Below are 9282 nucleotides of genomic sequence, written 5' to 3'. Positions count from 1 at the left end.
TTATTTTCCCCTGCCCTAGTTTCCTAGATTCAAATCTAAATAGTTTTAATAGCTTCCCACGCTGATTTTCTCAGAAAACTGTGTACTATGTGACACACTTCATTCATCACCAAATGAGGAAGGGACTTGTGGAGACTCAGCTGATGGTGGCCACACACCGTTCACTGCACATACTGTAAATCCCCGTTCTGAAAACCGACGCTTATGAGAGCAGAGACTGGAGTGAAAGCAGAAGGAAAGCTGCACGGATTCATCAGCAGATCACTGGAGGTCTGCGCTCATCTGGAAAGCACACTGTTAACAGAGTTCAGACGCTGCACTCCTGCTTGCCGTTCTCGGATGTGGGTCACACACACACCTGTTTTCAGCAGCAGGATTAGCTTTTCACATCATGAACACATCAGCGCAGATCGAGGTTAGTGTGCCAGTTATGGACGTGATTCACAGCGGTCTCTTTAAAAAGGTCACTTTCACTTCCCCAAACAGTGAGAAACAGTTCATCATCGTCATCCAGCGCTGATTTAACAGCCGTCTGGACAGGATCAGTGCAAACCACCCACAACAAACACAGCAAACGAGTGTATCATCAGTTTATTCAAACCTGTCGACATCAGTGTAATGCTTGATTGATCAAAGACGATTGGTCTACATAAGTTAAACATCTTTTAAATATAAAATACTTAGGATTTACTCTGTATAATCTGTTAACAAAACACATACACAGACCAAGTGTTCTACATATTGATTCTGTGGAGTAAGGTGTCAGCCACAGGCAGATATGGGCTGGCTCAGGCCGCTGAAGTAGGACTTCTCATCAGCTGGAGGTGCAGCGGCTGCTGGCAGAAGTTACACTCGGTGGAGGAGTGCGGCTTCAGCTCCAGACCCACCTCTGTCCACGCCTGCCTCAGCTTCTCTGTGTGCCACGAACACAACCACACATTCATGATTACTAACAGATACATTCCAGGTTTCTTCTGCTTGTGTGGGGCTGCACAATTGGGCCAAAACTGATTATATAGCAATATAGCTATAACAATAATCATATTTATTATTATTAGCATCACTACGACTACTACATGACTAAAAATAAACATTACGAAAAAAAAAACAATATTAGTATTGTAACATTTCATTTAAAGAAAACAACAATAATAACACTCACTATTATTACTACTACTGAAAGATATAAACATTACTAAATAAAACAAGTAATATTACTCTTATAACATTTCACTGTAAAAAGTATTTAAGTAAAAAATAAAAAAACATTATTATTATTATTACTACTACTATTACAAGAACTAAAAAAAAACATTACTAAATCAAAAAGTAATATTGCTATTGCAATTTTTCACTGTAAATAAATCAAGTATTTAAGCAAAACTATATAATAATTATTACTATTATTAATATTACTGTTATTAGTATTACTTAAAATAAACATAACTAAAACAAAAAGTAATTACTATTGTAATATTTCACTGTAAAAAATCAAGTTAAGTAAAACAATATGTGACCCTGGCGTGACATGTGACATCTGAAAGTTGAATAAATAAGCTTTCCATTGATGTATGGTTTGTTAGGATAGGACAATATTTGTCCGAGATACAACTATTTGAAAATCTGGAATCTGAGGGTGCAAAAAAATCTAAATATTAAGAAAATCATCTTTAAAGTTGTTCAAATGAAGTTCTTAGCAATGCATATTACTAATCAAAAAATAAGTTTTGATATATTTACGGTAGGAAATGTACAAAATATCTTCATGGATCATGATCTTTACTTAATATCCTAATGATTTTTGGCATAAAATAAAAATGTATAATTTTGACCCATACAATGTATTGTTGGCTATTGCTACAAATATACCCCAGCGACTGAAGACCGCTTTTGTGCTCCAGGGACACATATAATAATAATAATAATACTATTTTTTATTATAACTGTACAACTACAACAGTAATACTGATGAGAATGATGCTGAAAGCACTGGTGCATGATGAGCTGCTGGCGTGTAAATGAACACAGTGCTGCGCGTCACTCTGAAACACTCGGCTCATTTACTCTGTGATCTGAGTTTAGTTTGGGCGAATCGTGCAGCGACTGTGTTGGTCTGTGCCGGCAGACTCACCGACGAAGTAGCCCATCATCTGCGGCGTGTGATGCGGCGTGGGAGCGATGCGCAGCAGCTCCTCTCCGCAGGCCACCGTGGGGTAGTTAATGGCCTGGACGTAGATGTTGTAGCGGCTCATCATAATGTCGCACACCTGCGTGTTCTTCTCTGCGTCTGCCACCTGATGACACACATTCGTGTCAGTGGCGCGCTCTGAGTGAGATTAGTGTGCATGCACGCAGGAGTTTAGTACGTACTCTGATGGGGATGATGTGGCTGGGGCAGTGCACCACCGGCAGGCCCGTGTCCAGCAGCATCTGCCGCAGCAGCTTGACGCTGCGCTGGTGTTTGTGGCGGAGCGCGAGGCCCTCCTCACTCTTCAGGATCTGGATGGACTCGCGGGCTCCAGCCAGCAGCATGGGCGGCAGAGACGTGGTGAAGATGAAGCCGGCGGCGTACGAGCGCACCGTGTCCACCAGAGCGTTAGTGCTGGCGATGTAGCCGCCGACACAGCCGAACGCTTTCCCTGCGCAAACACACCAGAAGAGCGGTCAGAGCAAGCTGACGTGCCATCTACAGGAAAACAACTACACCACAGCTGTGAGACTGAAAGAGAAGTCTGGACGAGCAAAACAACTGACACACTGACAATCAATGCTCACTCTGGTCATCATCACACTGATCACAAGCTAAAACAAACACACACGAGTGAGATTATCAAACCACAAAGACTGAGATTTAATTAAATAATTATATTCACTGCATGCTTTAAAGAGAAACGATAAAGCCATAAATATTAGTATTCTAATTTTACAGCACTAATTTTATTTAAAATATTAAAATTACTAAACAAAAACAAAATAAATATTACCATTATAATATTTCACTGTAAAAGACTGTTTAAAACATAAAACAATTTTTTTTTTTAAATCATAACAGTAACTTAGTAATTGAATAGGCAATAGTAATTTAATAGTAATAATAGGCTAAATTACTATTATAATTTCACTGTAAAATATTTCTTACTAATTTTTTTTTTACTTTACAGTCAGTTACAAAGACAATTTCTACTTTTGCTTTTATTTATTTTCTACATTTATGAATAATAATATTAATAATATTGTTGTTATTATAGCCATATTATATAAACAAAACAACATTTTGGCTAAAATTGTGTACAGCCCTACAAACAAGCATAGCAAACCTGGATTAAAAAAAAAAAAGATTTTTATCAGAAAAATCACAAACTGTGCAGCCCTGGTGTCGAGTGACTGCTTATTATTTAGCATGTTTTTAGGTAAAGTGCACTGGATTCTGCTCAACGGATTACAGAGGACATGAATGAACAGGTGTGGTTGGTGTTGTGAGGGAGTATTCAGTAGCTCAACCCAGCTGACAGAAGGCCATTCAACAGCCTTCAGGGTAATTCAATGAGAGCGAAGCAAGAGCGCTGGTCTCCAAGCAACAGGAGATGAGCTGGAGCTCTGCGTTTCCTCGAGAGCATTGACAAGTGACAAGCAGCAGAGCGCCATTAAACAGGCCAACTCACCCAGAGTGCCAGAGATGATGTCCATCTTGTGCATCACTGCGTCCCGATCCCCAATGCCGCCTCCTCGAGGGCCGTACAGCCCCACCGCGTGCACCTCATCCACAAATGTGACAGCGCCGAACTCGTGGGCCACGTCGCACATCTCCTCCAGCGGACACACGGTGCCTGACGGCACAAACGAGAGTCTCCGTGAGCACAAACTCACCTCAGCTCAGATCAGCTCAGAGCACAACATAGAGCCTGTGACCGACCGTCCATCGAGTGCACCGTCTCAAAGGCCACGATCTTGGGAGCCGAGGAATCCGACTTCTCCAGCAGCTCACGCAAGTGCTTGGCGTCGTTGTGACGGAAGATAAACTTCTTGGCGCCGCTGTTCCTGATGCCCTGAATCATTGAGGCGTGATTGCCCGCGTCTGAATAAATCTCGCAACCTGAGGAGAAACCACAGAAGCGCAGCTCTCAGAAACCTGACCGTCGGAACAGGGGAAATATAAGCACGATAGGAATAGAAATGGAAATACTAAAGCAATAAGCCCCGTGAAGCCGTGGTTTACAGTGAATTTATAACAGCTTGTTAGGTACGAGTGTCTAAAACCCCCTTAGCAGTTATAAATTCACTGTAAACCACTAGAGTAATTTACAACAGCTTCGAACGCAGCTCAGCCAATCAGAATCAAGCACCGGAACTATCCCTTTTATAAAGCCTGTTTTCAGGTTTACACGATTCTTTTCTTCATGAGAATCGCATAAATATAAATACATCTCCTTGTGTTTGTACTAAAGAACTCGCAAAAGATAACAAATACGTCCACCGTGTGCATTTTTAAATTATCGTTTTTGTATTACAATAATGAGATTTTGCGAGAACATGCTTCATGCAAAACATGAAAGGGAAATAATCACCGGGCAGCATCTTAGCCAGCGTGAAGAGCGTGGAGTCATTGGCCACGAAACACGAGGTGAAGAGCAAGGCCGCGTCCTTCCCGTGGAGATCGGCCAGCTCGTGCTCCAGGTCCACGTGAAGCTTACTCGTCCCCGATATATTTCGAGTACCTCCCGCTCCTGAACCGTGTTTCCCTAACGTGTCCCTGTCAAGAGACATCGCAGAGAGTGTGAATTTCTGCCCAAAATCAGAAGATGATTAGATTTTGCATTATTTCAGGAACACTTTAGGGCAATTTTGCAGCCTGAAAACGTCAATGCAAAAAATACGTATAGATCTGAAAACGGTCATGTTTAGTGTAAGGGATGAAGCGAGCCTCACATTATGGTCTGCAGCACCCGCGGGTGGCAGCTCATGCCCAGATAGTCGTTGCTGCACCACACAGAAACGCTTCTCTTGAAGGACAGGGACCTGGTGTAATCGTCCGCCATCGGGAACTCCGTCGCTTTACGGTTCACCGTTTTAAACACGCGGTACGTGTGATCCTCCTTCTTCTCCTCGATCTTCTTCTCGAAGAACTCGTCATAGCGAAAGTTGGACACGGCTGAAAGAGAACAGCCAATGTGAAACTGCGGCTCAAAATAGGAAGTGGTTAGCTGTAGGAGTTTCTTCACTGTAACGGAACGCACATACTTTTGGGCATGTTCTCCTGCAGCAAATGAGAGACCCGAGTGGGACGCTGCTTCATCAGCTTCTTCATCAGGTTTCCTCCCATCTTGGTGTCCTCCACCAAAGGATTCAGCTCAGATGGAGAGACGTCTGGAAAACAGGCCACACTGGTTGGATTAGGGAGATTGACTAGATTTTTAACAACTTCCTAACAAAAGAAGTTGAAATGTTGCATTCGTCAACCTATTTAACGACAATTACTGAAGGACCTCACATACATGCATTACAGTATTTATTCATCTTTGTTAATGTTAATGAAAATACCTCGCAAAAGATAACAAATACGTCCACCGTGTGCATTTTTAAATTATCGTTTTTGTATTACAATAATGAGATTTTGCGAGAACATGCTTCATGCAAAACATGAAAGGGAAATAATCACCGGGCAGCATCTTAGCCAGCGTGAAGAGCGTGGAGTCATTGGCCACGAAGCACGAGGTGAAGAGCAAGGCCGCGTCCTTCCCGTGAAGATCGGCCAGCTCGTGCTCCAGGTCCACGTGAAACTTACTCGTCCCCGATATATTTCGAGTGCCTCCGGCTCCAGAACCGTGTTTCTCTAAAGTGTCCCTGTCAAAAGACATCACAGAGACGTTCATTTCAGCCCCAGAGCATTATATTAGGATTAAAAAAGCTCTATTTTAGGACTGAGCCATCTGCTGAAGATGTTGATGCAGAGATCAAGTACAGACCTCACAATGGTCATTAGGTCACTCACATTATGGTCTGCACCACCCGCGGGTGGCAGCTCATGCCCAGATAGTCGTTGCTGCACCACACAGAAACGCTTCTCTTGAAGGACAGGGACCTGGTGTAATCGTCCGCCATCGGGAACTCCGTCGCTTTACGGTTCACCGTTTTAAACACGCGGTACGTGTGATCCTCCTTCTTCTCCTCGATCTTCTTCTCGAAGAACTCGTCATAGCGAAAGTTGGACACGGCTGAAAGAGAACAGCCAATGTGAAACTGCGGCTCAAAATAGGAAGTGGTTAGCTGTAGGAGTTTCTTCACTGTAACGGAAAGCACATACTTTTGGGCATGTTCTCCTGCAGCAAATGAGAGACCCGAGTGGGACGCTGCTTCATCAGCTTCTTCATCAGGTTTCCTCCCATCTTGGTGTCCTCCACCAAAGGATTCAGCTCAGATGGAGAGACGTCTGGAAAACAGGCCACACTGGTTGGATTAGGGAGATTGACTAGATTTTTAACAACTTCCTAACAAAAGAAGTTGAAATGTTGCATTCGTCAACCTATTTAACGACAATTACTGAAGGACCTCACATACATGCATTACAGTATTTATTCATCTTTGTTAATGTTAATGAAAATACAGTCGTTCATTGTTAGTTCATGTTAATTCCCAGTGCATTAACTAATGTTAACAAGCACAACTTTTGATTTTAATAATGTATTAGTAAATGTTGAAATTAACATTAACTAAGATTAATAAATGCTGTAGAAGTATTGTTCATGCTTAGATCATGTTAACTAATGAACGTTATTGTAAAGTGTTATAATAATAATAATAGTTACACTTATTTTTCTTAAGTACTCAATTTCTTAATTTCAAATTGCAATTTTTATCAGAAAAGAGCCCTATCATCAGGTCTGCAGGGTCGACTGACGGACTGGTGGTTCAGACAGGCGTTACTAACACACAGTAAACCACAGCAGCGCCAAACGCATGAAAACACTTCCTCACAAACCTTTGCACATGGTGCGAACTTCGGAAATGTCCTCCTGAAGCGCCATGCTGGCCTGCCGCACCACGCTGCTGTTCCTCTGCCCCATTTCAGCCGCCAGAAACGGGCATTTAGAGACAGCCGCTTGACCCGCAGGCACTTTGGGCACCTCTTTCGCTTCTAATTCAAAGAGCAGAGGGGACACATCCTTCAGTGAGGCGTGCAAACGCACTGAACTCAAGCAGGAACGGCAGCGGCTGCAGACACTCACCCTCACCGGCTGGCGTCATGCTCTCTACCTTCTGGAAGCTGGAGGGTGTGGAGCAGAGTGAGCGCACCAGTGGCCTCGACGCGAGGTCCATCATGACGGGACACTTCACTGTGTTCACCACCAAGGACTTTCTAGCCTGCTGCAGGAAGGTTTGGTGGACATGGGACAGGAACGGGAACGGGCAGCGGTAGATGGCATCCATGGTTGATTGTCCAGAAAGTCTGGAAAGAAACACAGCATGGGGTCATTCAAACGGTCACGAGCTTGACTGACCGGCTGCTGGGGTTTGCTTCTGTGGTGTGCTCGGTGTGATCCCTAAGAGATTGTCCCTGTAATACAGTCAGGGCTCTGTGTGTTAAAAACTGACTGTCCATGCTAGAAATCTTATAATGGGCCATGGTTGGATCTCCCAACAGGACAATGATCCACAAACAAACATCAAAATCAACACAAAAATGGGTCACTGAGAACAAAAGCAAGCTTCTGCCCTGGCCAACCCAGTTCTCTGAGCTGAGCCCTGCAGAAGATGAGTGTGGTGAACTGAAGAGGAGAAGCTGGGAATCTGAAAGAGAAGCATCAACATGCAGCTGGAAATCTGAAGGCTCTGGAGAGATTCTGTATGAAGGAATGGTCTCGGATTTCCTGTCAGGAAAATGACGACTCTTCAGGCATTATAGGAGAAAACTCAGAGCTGTTTTCTTGGCAAAAGGAGGTTGCAAAAAGTATTGGATAAAAGGGTATGATTAATTGTGACCAATGTGTACTAGAGAAAAACATTTATTTCATAATGAGATCTCTCCCATTTTAAATTCTTATTCTCCAATGAAATGTTAGATTTTAGTAAATATTTTAAATATAATGTCTATAATTTTCACAGCCTTCTTTGATCATATTTACCAAGGGTATGAATAATTTTGAGCACAACTGTACACATGTACCTTTACTACACTGTGGGCTAATAGTAAAATGTACGGTTTTTGTGTCACATTACGAACCAAAACTGACGAATGAAGTATGATTACCGAACGCCACTGATCTCTCACTCCACGCAGTTGTCAGATGCATCATGTCAGAGGATCTAGATCAGGGGTGCCCAAACTCGGTCCTGGAGGGCCGGTGTCCTGCAGAGTTTAGGTCCAACCCCAATTAGGCACACCTGAAGCACCTAATCAAGCTCTTACTAGACATACCAGAAACTTCCCAGCAGGTGTGTTGAGGCAAGTTGGAGCTAAACTCTGCAGGACACCGGCCCTCCAGGACCGAGTTTGGGCACCCCTGCTCTAGAGTGAAGACTCTAGACAGATTTACAGTTAAAAAGCGCATGAAGACGCGAGCGCTGAGACGCGTCCCTCGCTCAAACTACTCACCTCACTAATGTCCGGGATCACCGCTTTTCTGTCGCAGCGTCGGTCAATAGTACTGTGCGGTCTGTGGTCTGTTCGGGCTGCTGCGGCGACGCGTCGCACTGAGGGCAAGCGGACGCGTCGGGGTTATATCGCAGCCCGTCGGCGCAGCGCCGCCCATTTCCTTCAGCTCGGTCACAGCCTAAAATAGTGGTGGGCGACAAATACAGGGCCAGTATCGCCGATACTGATACACAGACACTTTTCATTTTAAATGCATGCATTTGAATGAACCAATAACACTTTGTTTTCATATTTTGTGTCCAGTCTCCTTTTTTTTTGGATACTTTTGTTGCTATTCTTTTGTTACTATATCTGTAACTATCAATATCACTACTGCCTTTGTTAAACAGAACTTAATGCTTGATATAGACCTGCTGCACAGTAATGCCCTCCAGAACACAATGTGCTTCAGGCTTGCAATTCTCCCTTTTTCTAGCCCTCAGTAGATTATAGAGGTGGTAAAATGTCCATTTACACAACCCTGCAGGGCATGCTGGGGGTAAGAGGCACACTGTCTATTACACGCTAATGACATCAGAGCAAATCTGATTTCTAGAAAAATCTGTGAGAGAGGGGGAGAGTGAGCATACCGGCTCACAAGTATCGTCCTCACACCCACGGAAAGACCTTACACACACACACACACTCTCTCT

General features: G+C 43.6%; 1 pseudogene; it reads right to left on the bottom strand.

Moving 5' to 3' along the window:
• Window positions 1-576: 576 nt before the first annotated feature.
• Window positions 577-8732, bottom strand: LOC107677946 (5-aminolevulinate synthase, nonspecific, mitochondrial-like; annotated as a pseudogene).
• Between the last annotated feature and the right edge of the window lie 550 nt (window positions 8733-9282).

The sequence above is a fragment of the Sinocyclocheilus anshuiensis genome, unplaced genomic scaffold (assembly GCF_001515605.1).
Source record: "Sinocyclocheilus anshuiensis isolate Anshui unplaced genomic scaffold, SAMN03320099.WGS_v1.1 scaffold1254, whole genome shotgun sequence".
Taxonomy (NCBI): Eukaryota; Metazoa; Chordata; class Actinopteri; order Cypriniformes; family Cyprinidae; genus Sinocyclocheilus; species Sinocyclocheilus anshuiensis.
The sequence above is the reverse complement of the archived record's forward strand: the minus strand, read 5'-3'. Positions and strand labels throughout refer to the sequence as shown.